Source organism: Micromys minutus (genome assembly GCF_963924665.1).
Source record: "Micromys minutus genome assembly, chromosome: 6".
NCBI lineage: Eukaryota > Metazoa > Chordata > Mammalia > Rodentia > Muridae > Micromys > Micromys minutus.
This window is the reverse complement of record NC_137975.1, coordinates 63,127,230-63,140,128: the sequence shown is the minus strand read 5'-3', so window position 1 is coordinate 63,140,128 and position 12,899 is coordinate 63,127,230. Positions and strand designations below refer to the sequence as shown.

Genomic DNA, 12,899 nt, shown 5'->3' with positions numbered 1-12,899 from the left:
AAGTGCCACTCCATGGGCCAAGCATATTCAAGCCATGACAGCTCCTGAAAAATGACCCCAGAGGATGACCTCTGGACTCCACATGTACACACACATGCACACACAAACATGCATGTGTACCTATGTAGGAGTACACATACACACACACACACACACACACACACACACACTTAGAATGGTGTCAATGGTAAGAGCCACAGGGAACATGGCCATGAGAAGTGAAGCTTCCTAAATATTATGTTATAAAATCACTCCTAGTTGGAAGCTTTTTAGCATATCTGTGTTGTTTTCAGGTGACGCCTATTGCTGACACCTCTGAAGGCAGGAAGTGCAGTGGAGGGTACAGATCACTATCTTTCGGCCACTCTAGTGAGGCGATCTCACTGGCCTGCAGAAGAACCTCCAGGCCCACACACACTCCTGCCAGGCTTGCCTACTTCTCTCCAGGTGCCCTGTACCTCCAGATCTCTAGATGCCCTCTCAGATCTAGTAAAGCAGTTCTTTCTGATGCACATCCAGCTATCCCCTCTCCTCCAGCTCTCCTGGTGCCTGAGCATGAGGAACAAGATCCACATGGACATTCTGTGGACATTCCTTCAGTTCTTCACTCATGAGGACTGTCGTATATTTAATGCCCCAAGACTAAGTCACCCTCTTAGACTATCGTTACAGGCACCAAAATAGTTACATTTCATCCCAGTTTATAGCAGAGGAAACTGAGTCTCAGGAAGGCAAGAGGGCTTCCCAAGTTTCCAGTACTGCAGGAGAGAATTGGTTTTGAACTTGATATGAATTTGACTCTGTGTAAGATCCACTAACATGACTTCTTACAGCTTAAATTTAATTTTAGAATATATTTTATGTATGCTTTTATTCTCATATATGCACACATACATGCATATGCATGAATATACACAAAGCAGTTCTTCAGCCATGGGTACACACATGCACACACACAAGCACATACAAGCACACATACACACACACACACACACACACACACACACACACACACACACACCTAATGCCCCTGGTCCAGCAAAAGCCTAAGTAAGTCTTTGCTACATCTTTTGTCTGTATGACAATCAAAGTGCTCCAAAGGTAGTGGTGGACAATTCCATCATTTGACACATGTTTCTAATGACACCTTTGTAAAAAGGGATTGTCTTAGGAAGCAATAAGGACATTAATGCTGTAGATGTAACTCCAAACCTTCAGGAAAAAAAAAAAAAAAAAAAACATGTCTGGCAGCAGATGATTACCCCCAAGAATTGAGAAGTCTGCAGCAGGGTCCAGCCAACATTTTCTGCAAAAGGCAAGAGGTGTTTTACGTTTTGCTGTTACCTTGTCTTGCCTACAGCTACTTAGCGGAAGTCAAGTGAGACAATGACCACAGTAAACAATGATCACGTGGCTTTCTGTGTCCCAAGAAGCTCTGTGTACGGGCACTCAGGATGTACTCCCACATACTTAAAATGCATCTTAAATGTTATCCCTTTTGTTTTATACTTCACCATTTAAAGACATAAAAATCATTCTCAACTAGCTGGTATTGCAAAATAATGTCTCATTTGGTCCACTGCCCACCCCTATTCTGTATAGTTGTAGAAAAAAAATTAGACCTAATAATTGATCCAGGTATCTTTTTGACTGTAATGGTCGTAAGTTAGTATTAGGCAGACATCACTGGCTTGTGTCTATCATGCCTCAGAGTTCCTCCAATTTTGATTTCTGATGTACAATGTTGAGAGAGATGAGTAACCATTGGTCCAAATTAGATGTGTGGTTAACATTTCCCCACATAGCATTTTGGTTACGTCTGCTGCCATGTCTTACTAGACATTGTCAAATAAATTTAAAAACAATAATTCATACTTCCTTGCTCCCCACCTCCAAATCAGAGCATATATTACTGCCCTATCTTTGAGGACAGCTTAAGGAAGAATCACAGGAGAAATAAATAACATCATCAGTCCTTGATTCTGAACTTGGATTATGTACTTAGCACCCAGATAAATGAGACAGGGAATGTCAAAAGGCTGGATTCTAAGATCTGGGTAGATGGCTTGGCTAGTAACATGCTTGCCACACAAGCAAGCACAAGGACCTGAGTTCAATCTCTAGACCCATGTGAAAATCTGGGCCCAGTGGTACACAACAGGAAACCCCACAGCAGGAGAGGTTGACACAGGAGAAACCCTGGAGCTCAGTGGTCAGCTGTTTTTACCAAATCTGTAAGTTCTGGGTTCTGTGAGAGACTCTGTCCCAAACAATAAGGTGGAGAGTCATATAGGAAGGTGCCTAACATCAGCCTGTAGCCTCGACATATCTGTATGTGTGAGCATGTGTCCACATACACACACACACACACACACACACACACACACACACACACATATATATATATAACATGTACATACATACACATGCATCCGTAAGTACACACATATACACATACATGCATCTATATACATACTCAAACATGCATACATACATGCACACATATACATACTCAAACACACCCATACACACACAAACATACATATATACATGCACTCACACCCATACACACATATGCACCCATGCACACACACATACATGGACCCATACACTCACACACATACACCCATATACACATGCACACATGCAAGCACGCACACAGGCACACATGTACAAAGCTGAGTTCTGGATCTCTCTCTCATGGTAACATGTCAAATTCTTTCAATTTTGTCCATTTTTTAAAACTGAAGAATGGTGAATTTGCTCAGATCTTGGCAGTCCTTTGGCAGAATTGGTTGGATACCCAGCTTCCTTTTCAATAGTCTCGTTGCATGAGCAGGAGATAAGGAACACTAGCTGTCGTTATCATTATTTCTAAATGATAACATGTTGCTGCACATGTATTATTGATATGCCACCGCCATCACTTTCTAAAGCCACAAGGGAGGAGACAATGTAAGGGAACTGATGATGTACTTGACTGGTAGCTCAGAAAGCATGGGTCAGATTTCTGAGGGTGCCTCAGAAATGGATGTGTGAAGCCATTCAGCCCCTGGAGAACCGTGCTTTAGCCAAGCCTAGAGCTCCTCTCCAGATTAACTCATTCTTTATCCCTATCTCTCTCTCTATTCCTCTCTCTCTCTCTCTCTCTCTCTCTCTCTCTCTCTCTCTCTCTCTCTCTCTCTCTCTCTCCATCTCTCTCTCTCTCTCTCTCTCTCTCTCTCTCTCTCTCTCTCCATCTCTCTCCATCTCTCCCCATCTCTCTCCATCTCTCTCATTCTCTCTCTCTCATTCTACAAACCTGTGGAGCAGATGACACACACATAGTTTCATCTCTACTCTGGGAAGTATGGGAGGAGCCTCCACTCAGCCTCCTGACTACTTCCAGTCTCAAATACACATTCTAGGAAAGAAAATGCCACCAACAGCTCTGGGCATTTTGTCCAGGTGTCATCTGAGGTAGGACTCAACAGCAAACCCAGAAAGCAGGGGGAGTTTTGTGATGGTCAGGCTACTTTTAAAGTGTTCGGACTTTTTTTTTCTTTACTTTGTTGTTGTTATACAGTTTGCTCTCTCACATTTTGAGGGTGCACACTTCAATAACCTTGCTTTTGCCTGCTTTACTTACTGACTCCAAGGAGCTTTCACAAAACAGGAGCATTTGCAAGAAGTCATCTGCTCATTAAACAGCCCTCAGGAGAAGACATAAATGTCACTTTGTCACTCCCTTCTGTGAGCCACAGTTGGTATCTTAACACGAAGAGCAAGTGTAAAATGTCTGGGGAATTTCTGCATTAGAAGGCTTGCTGGAAACAAAGCACATTTGAAATGGTTGAGATTGCTGGGGTTCGCTCACTCTTTCTTCCTCTCTCTGAAACACAAACACCAGAAGTCGCTGTCCTAACTTGAGATCCTAATCTGTAGAAGGCACTCACAGGCCATTCACGTCCTGATTACAGAGGCTGACATGCGCTCCTCTCCTGCACGTAATGGACAGCTCTAGACTTTTAGAAAATACCGACAGGGTTTTCTTTCAGATCCTGCGGTAACCTGCAGCCTTCAGGGATGCCACTGCCCTATTTCCCAGAAGAATGGAATTAATTGCTTTCCACTTCATAGTAAATAAACCCTAACTGGTGAATAATGGCACCCGCTCGACAGTTAACTGCTGGTGTGTGACAGCTACTGTTTCTAACTCCCCAAACTCCTACAGAAGACAGAGATGCCTCCATTTTACAGTTGAAGTGACAAGGGTAAAAAAATCAACTAACGGATTGTCTTAGTGCCACACAGAAAATTCAGATCCAGGGATCAGTCGGCAATAGACTTTTCTCTAACAAAAACTAATAAATAGTGACTCCTTTTAATGTTCTTCAGTAGATACATATGTCATTGAATTATTAAGTTTCTAGGATATATATATATGTGTGTGTGTGTGTGTGAATTATTACTTCATATATGTATGTGTACATTTATGTATGTACTGGTGCAGATGTATGTGAAGTGAATATATACATGCATGTACATATGGAGGACAAAGAACAGCTGTCAGTTTTCATGAGTTGTCTACCTTGTTTTTAGACACAGGATCTCTCAGTGCTATCTAAGGCTAGACTGGCTGGCCAGGGAATCATACATTTGCCTCCACATCCCCAAGTGGGATTATAAGCATGTTACCTTTTTAACAGGGGTTCTGATAGTCAATCTCAGATTCTAGTACTTTCAGGGTCAAGCACTCTACCAACTGACCTGTCTCCCCAGGCCCCATAAAATGTCTCTTATATGCATATATTTACATGCATGGATGTACATATATGTATATAATTCATTTATATCTATATCCTATCTTTCAGGCTGCTTGTCAGACATGGGGGCTGGAGGAAAAGGGTGCAGAGGACCAGTTTCAGCCACAGGAACCAGGAAACTGGTGGATCAGTCAGTTCAAGAGTAGCTCAGTGTAACATTGTCACACGAGGGCACCAACAACGTCTCGTGGGATTTCTCAGTTAACCATGAAAGACCAGGTGGGAATTTTGGATAAAGAGACTGGCATCTGTGAAGGGAATGCACAGAAAACGAAGCCACATTCCTTCACACTAAACGTTCTCACATGCTTGTGCACTGAAGACACAGGAGGCAGGCTGTGGCACCTATGCCGGGCAGACACGCTCAGAACTTTGATTTTGGCGGTCCAGTGCCACAGAGTGTACATCTGCAGCAAGCTCTCAGGTGGTGCTGGTGCTGTTAGCCCCTTGTAGCACTGATTAGGACAGCCCAGGGGGAATCGCTTCTTTGGTCCCCAGATCAGCCTGCCCTTTCCAAGTCTGAACAATTGAAGGCATGTGTCATCTTTGTAACCGCATTTACATTGCTTCTAGTTGCTAAGATATCCGGGAATCTGTAAGGCTTCTTTATTTGATTTGAAAAGCCCCCAGGCAAGGAAGCCAGGGATTTGGGAATTTAAGAATGAAGCTCCCTGATGAATCGGCTGAGCACAGGGTACCGTCGGTCTGTCCTTAGCAGCAAGTAGGCTCAGCTCTGCAGAAAGCCCAGAATTAATGAAAGCAGGAGGAGGGAGAGACGAGTCCCTTCTTTCTGACCCCTCCTGTCCTCTTAAGCTGCAGTGTGAGTCCAGAACAAAGCCAGTGTACCACACCTCCCTGCACATAGTGCAGCTTTCTGTCTTGGTGCTCGGCATTCTGGTAAGACCTTCCTCGCTGTTGTGGTATCCACCAAGCGTGCATAGGGCTCTATTCATTTTTTGAGGACCGAGGGGACAGTTTCAACCATCTGTCTGGTGCTTCCGTTTACACTAGTCTGCTGGGTTCACAGGAAGACAGTGAGGAAATTCTGGCTGCTCCCAGGAGGAGACACCCAAAGGCACTCTTCAATAAGGACACTAGTAAGTGCTAAATAGAAGCTTGCCCCCACCCCTGCCCCAGTGCCAGAGGGGACTTGTGCCACTTCTAAACCTGATCAACTTGAGAGGAAGTCAAAGGAGAAAGAAATGGCCAGAGAAATAGAACAAAATGGCAAAATGATCAAGGCCTCCTCCATTGGATACTCAGGGTACCACATCATTTGTCATCAGACCACACATCTCCTCAATCCAACTCTGACCAGTTTCCCAAAAATAGCCCAACTCCAGCATTTACATTAAGTTCTTCCAGGTTCCCAGCCCACTGGCTTGGAACTCACACACACCCATCTGCTTCCTTTACCCTTTGAGTAACTATTTCAAGTGAGCTGTTTAAGGTCAAGTTTCACACTAGAATTCAAACTTCTCTGTTTTTTAACCTTTAGCGTGTGTGTGTGTGTGTGTGTGTGTGTGTGTGTGTGTGTGTGTGTGTGTCTGTTGGCCTGCGCTCAGGTGTGCCATTACCACACTGCAACACTGCATACATGAGGGTCAGAGGACAGTTTTCAGGAGTCAGTTTTGTCCTTTCTTTGTCCATTCCCTAGATGTCAGGTCTGCATGTCAATCACATTGACCCTCTTAGCTATATCTCTTGGTCCCCATACGCTGCTTTTCCTAGAAGGGTTAAGAAGAACTGGGTCAGTTGTGATATTCTAGACCTGCAGAAATAGGGAGCTGAAAAGGACTGGTCTTGTGCCTACAGGTGATCAGGGAACTGGAAAATTAATATAGGCCGTTCGGTGCAAATCTGGGATTCAGAGACACCCAGTTCTGCAGAATTATAGCTGGAGAGGAGCTCATGTCTTTCCGTGTCCTCATTTTACCCATGAGAACACTGCAGCCTCCCAGAGACAGATAACCACTCGCCCCACTCTGTTGTGTGCTAATGAGCAGCAGCTGCACCAGCCTGCAGGTCTCTGCTGTTTGTCACGCCCGGTCATTTTTATCTGGCTCTGAATGAAGAGCATTCCTGGGGGTGACATTGATTTTGACACTTACAGGGTATTTCCTGTGTTTTAGACCATGAGCTGGTCAGTCCTCTGCCTCCCCAGGCTCAGCCCTCCCAGAGTCAACACCAGCCACAGATCAAAAACACACAAGATTTTTTTAAAGTGCATTTATTAGCAGGTATTTGTTGTTAGAAATAACAGGTTTCATTCCGAATTTTCCACATTCGAGTGTCATGGATTTATTTCTCCCTGTGCTTTCTCTTTTCTTTTGCAAAAGTCTGGATTCTGCATGTAAGAGAAAACATGTAAGGCACAGCACCTGTTGCAGAGAGTAATGGGGATCTTTGATAAACCTGCAGAGAACTGAACTCTACCCCATATTTGATTTATATTCTTGGGGACTCCTCAGCTCAGGGGCTTCGTTTTGCCTGCAAAAGATTCTTTCCAAGTTTCCTGAAGGATCATGTCAGTCTAGTAGGTTAAGAAATATATATGCAGGCAGTTCCCTGTGTGAGAAATATTCCTTATGATCAGTTTCCCTGCATGGCTCTGACTAGGCTCTGTTGAAAAGGACTGAAGACAGCATCTGACCAGTGTCTCTGTAGCATGAAGCTTCTGCCCCTCATACTTGTAAAATATGGTGCAATCTAGTTTATCCAGACCAATTCCTCCCCTGGGCGACCCAATGACACTTCTTGATCCTTTAGTCCTTGGGTTAAATATCACTTCATTACCGAGTCATCTTTGTCCAGTATTATAGGAAATAGTCCCAGACATTATTTAATACACCTTTGCCATCTCTGTGCCTTGATTCCTTCTTTTACAGCATCACAGTGGAGTCCACTTGTTTGGGGAGCAGGGGTGGGGTGGCTCAAGAGTCGTCTTCTTGTCTAACAGAACACTGTGTTTTGTTTGTCTGGATCATCCCAAGGCTTCACAGAGATCAGCATGTTTTTAGCATATATGCAAGAAAATTCCATTTGTATGCCCCGAGCTGAGCATTCTAAGAAAAATCACGTGTCTTCTTTCTCCATATTTTATGGATGAAGAAACTAAGGCACACAAAGATGAAGTAACTTGCCCCAAAATGCAGAACAACCATATGTATTTTAGCCCATGGAGTCTCATTCTGGGTTCATGTTCAACCATTACTCTGAACAAATTATGTGTGTCAATTATTCTTGTTTGAGCACATAAGTTAACCAATTGAAATCTGCTTTTCTGACACATTTTATGTTTAGGTAAGTATTCCCACTTCTAATCATTTTGTCTTTTAGGGGTTTGTTTGAAGGGTGCTATGAAAGTGAATGTGTTTCTAACACATCTTTACTTTTAAAAAAAACTTCATCTACAGTTCTGAAGCAAATTTATTTAGCATATGTAAAGTCAAATTCCAACAACAGGCACTCATTTATGATAAAAGTTTAAGGCCAGCACATTTGTATTCTTGTTATACTGATGTGGTGGGTTGTATTCCAGCCCTTAATCCTGTGACCATATTGCAAAAAGAATCTGCAGATGTAATCAAATGAAGGAGCTTGAGACAAGATTATCCTGGATTATCCATGATGACCCTAAACCCAATAGCAAGTATCCATCAGAAACCCACAGAGAGGGAGAGAGAGGAGGCAATGTCTCCAGAGAGGCAGGATTGGATTGATGAGTGCTGGAAATACAGCAGGCAGAATGGCAACTCTCCTAGGGTTTCTGGAGGTGCTCATTCTCCCTCTCCCCCCCTCTCTCTCTGTCTCTGTCTCTCTCTCTGTCTCTGTCTCTCTCTCTCTGTCTCTCTCTCTCTCTCTCTCTCTCTCTCTCTCACACACACACACACACACACACAGGGTAATAAACTAGAAGGGGGCAGGCTGGGAAGAAGAAATGGATCAGCAGGAATGGATGGGGATACAGGAGAATAATGGAGTAAATATAATCGAAATACATTATGTATACGTTTGAAATCTTCATAATGAGACCTATTAGTCTGTATTATATATGTTCATTTTAAAACACTCCTCAACCCTCGGGATGCCAAATCCTCAGAAATAATGCAAGGAGCATCCTTTAGTGGTAGGTGAAAATGCTGAGCTTCCAATCGATATGGCATGACTTTCTGAACCATGCTATTGTTCCTTAATCCTACTTGTTGCTGACCACCTAATATTCTAAAAGCCTGTTCAGAACTTGACTGGTAAGAGCTGGACTTGGGGGACAACTAGAGAGAATGCCTGAGGATAACTTGTGGAGAGCATGGGAGAAATCCTAACAGGGACTCTCAAGGAAACACGTAATAACTGCTGCCCTAAACTGCCTCCAAGCTGCCCTGTGTATGAGTGTGTCTGGTTTCTACTAAAGGAGAAATGGATGGAAGACTTCTCCCAATACAAATATCCTAGCCACATCTATAGAACATTAGATACAGGTCTATATTGTGACCCCCCAAGGTTACATATCTAAAAAGTAACCACTTGACAGCAATTGATGCTGAGTAGTCCAGGCAACACCCTTCTGAGCCAGAGTAATCTATTAGCTTTATAATCATACTGATGAATATCTGTATTATCCATCTGTGTTGTGAATGACATCGCTTCATGGTTCTGTTCTTAATATCTCTGTATTTTTAGCAGCATGTGATAAGCTTGTTTGGTGACAACTCTGATACCAAACACAGACTGTCTACAAAAATCACTACAACGTATTGTATTTTAAACAAACATGAGACATACCTGAACAGGGTTTTCCATGTACAGGAAGAAGCCATTAATTCTCTGTAACCATCACCTGCACTGGCTTTTCCTTAAGGACCCACTGGGAATCCTTAGCTCCCTAGAAGGAGTCATCCTGAGATCAGACAGTAACTCTCAGATAAATAAGTAACTAACCCAAGTTCACTGAGTTAACCTTTCTTCCTAGGTAACCCTCTCATTTGATCTGTCTAATGGAAACAATCCCCTTCTAGATTCTTCTCTACCTTGTTGAGAGAAAGCTGCTAATGAAGATGTCTTCAACAATATTCCTAAATTCTCTCACTGTTGTTAATAAGTGACCAAACCAAATTCTGTTAGAACATTTAACCATGGAAGCAGTCCCCTTAATTGTCTATGTTGTATTATTATTTCAAGACACTGAAAATCACATGGTGGTGATAGGTTTGAGGCAGCAAGGGTGATAGGAATGATTCCTGGTGCCTGGGGCAGAATCTAAGCCTTGAATTACCGTCTCTCTCATAGCCAAGCCTTGATGTAACATGAGAAGAAAAGTACTGAGCTGACCACAAAACAAAATCTGGAGCCATGGTTGGCCAGCAGAGGAAAGGTTGCTACCATTGGAAAACATATATACTAGAGACCATATTACTTTTGGATACATTCCTCCAGCCCTGGTGGATATGCATTCTAATTTAAAATATCATACAGAAGAAAGAAATAGATGTTTCCATGGAGACAACTTCTCAGGGCTCCTGCCTCATTATCATATCTGATTTAAGTATTTTCTGGAATCAGTTTGAATATCATCTATGCACTTTTTTTTTTTTTTTTTTTGGTGGCCATGGATTGTATAGCATCTGGCCAGAGGTTTTCTGAAATAAGTCATGTAATTTTAAGCACTCTCTTCAATTCCCAACCCATCCACCCACGTGTGTATTACTTGCAGATTGATTACCTCATGAGAATTCGATTAGCATTTACTTTTAGATCTCTAAGTAAGAATTTTAAGTTGGTTGACTCTATCCTTTCTTTGGAAGTCAGGAGAGGTGCCTGCAACTGGATGTGGAGGCATTTTCCACAGCCATATGATAATTATGTTCCAGGGTACATGACTAGTTTTGGCTTGAGTTGCATACAGCAACTTTCCAAAAAGCCGTCTTACCCGACACAGGATTGGTTATCAGTGACCTCTTCTTAGTTATTCTTTATCATTGTTGGACAAACTAGCCACTTATGGTTTTTTTTTCCTTGCCTTGATTTGTCTCTTTATCCTCATTTAACAGCTACTTGCATGATAGGGTTCATTAATGTTCCCTTAGTTTAAAATTGGGCCCCTTTAACTGGGACTCCACAGTGACAACATCTTACTCGTAAAGAGAAATCACTCTCCTTTTTCTGTTTTTTAATATTACCTCTGTCTTGGTTGAATATGATTATCTCATGGCGTACAGTTGGAACCTATGGGTTCACAAACCATTTTAAAAGCTAATTAAGAATTCAGGAACCTAATTCATGGGAATTCACTACAATTCCCTCAGAGCATCAGAATTACCCAGAATTCCATTTGTATCTGTTTGTTGAGATGTTTTGGAAAAGCAATTTCATTATCTCTAGTTCAGGAACTGAAACACTCTTAGTTTCTTAGTTGTACACACAACTTTAAAAATAATCTTTCAGTCTCTTAACAATAACTTGATCATCTAGTTTTGTATTGGAACTTGGGAAAAGATTCAGTGTTCAAGTAATAAAGCTGAAACTTCCAGTCCCCTCAAAGCGCCCCTGAGAGAAAAGAGAGTGATGACATTTCATATTCATAATCTTGTGTGCATTTTCTTAACAGAACAGACAGCAAAATTACATAAGCTTCCATCGCCAAAGTCTGTATCTACCCCTGCTGGGAATATTTTGAAATACAAATTTTATTTAAAATCCCTTTCTTGAAGAATCCATGTTTTAGCTGGGCATGGTAGCATGCACCTGCAACCTGCGGTATTCAGAAGGTAGAATCAGGGAGATAAAGAGTTCAAAACTATTCCAGGTGAGGTGGTAAGTCTGAGGTGCCTGTGCTACATTTCCAGGGATGTCAGAGGCACACATGGAGGGAGAAGAAAAGAAAGGAGACGTTCCATAGTTGAATAGAATACCGAAGACAGATGCTGAATGGTCAGTGGAGGCACACTGTAAACCCAGTTCTCCTTTGTCAATAGAATGGTGATTAATACAGACAAGACACAGCAAACTTCTGTAGCCTGCCACTCACCCTGACACGCTCATCAATGTCTGCACCAAGAAGCTAGGAGATATGCTACTAAGCTTCCCTAAACCCCAGTGGTTTCCCACACCCAGGCTGGCTGCTCTATCAGGATCAAGGGAAGGTGGGCCACAATCTTAACACTGCTTCCTGATAAAGCCAGCCTAGAGAATTCTTTTCCATTCAGTCTTGAGTGCTACCATTGGCTTGTGCAGGCTGATTCAACCAGGCTTGCTCAATGGTACAGAACAATGGGGCCTTTGTCATAGCCACAGTGCAGTGCTGGCTGTGAGCAGGTCCCCTCCTTCAGTGTTCCAAAGGCTTAGCGTTTTATCGCGTTGGTCCTGGGATGAGCCGAGCTTGCATGCATGCTCCCCAACAGGTGCATAAGCAGTTTTAAACTGCACACTAGCCAGCGATCTGGGGACAAAGTGATGGTAGCAGGAGTGAAAGAGCCGGTAGTGCTTGCTTCCCCAAGTGTAGACTCAAACGTGAACAGGAGTAGAAATGGACCCGATCCAAGCATATGCGTGTGCAGAGATAGTACAAGATTAACCTATACAATTCATGCACGTTTGTAATTGCAATTTCTAAAATAAGAATTAAAGTCATTCAAAAAAATTAGCTTTGAATTGCCTTACTACACCTTTCCCAGTTCGGTCATCAGAACGAAGAGCCAGGTCAGCACCGAGCTAGAGCCGGCAGTGCCCAGAGACAAAAGCAATCTCTGGGTTAATGACTGCAAGAGGACCTCATGTTCCTGTTGGCTGAAGATGTGTAAAGGGATGGAGAGGCTTTGAGCTCTGTTTATCTTTAAGCATGAAAACAATGTGTTTAGATCATATCAACCCTCACAACTACTCCAACTCCTCACAGACCTCTCCCCATCCCTTGCTCTGTTTCCTGTGTCCTCTTTCTCCTCTTCCTCCTCTTCCTCCTCCTCCTCCTTCTTCTTTATATTACAGTTGAGTCCAATTAGTACTGCCCATATGCACAGAGCATGGGTAACCTGCTATGGACCACTAGACTGAAGAAAACTGCCTTTCCCTCCCCTCCCCCCACAGCCATCAACGCCT

At 42.9% G+C, this 12,899-nt stretch overlaps 1 protein-coding gene across 1 annotated transcript in view; it reads left to right on the top strand.

Moving 5' to 3' along the window:
• The window catches only part of CHRM3 (cholinergic receptor muscarinic 3), a gene marked incomplete at its 3' end in the record, with an annotated part of 136,475 nt that overhangs the window by 111,543 nt on the left and 12,033 nt on the right, over nt 1-12,899 (top strand). The gene's annotated exons all lie outside the window — the stretch shown is intronic.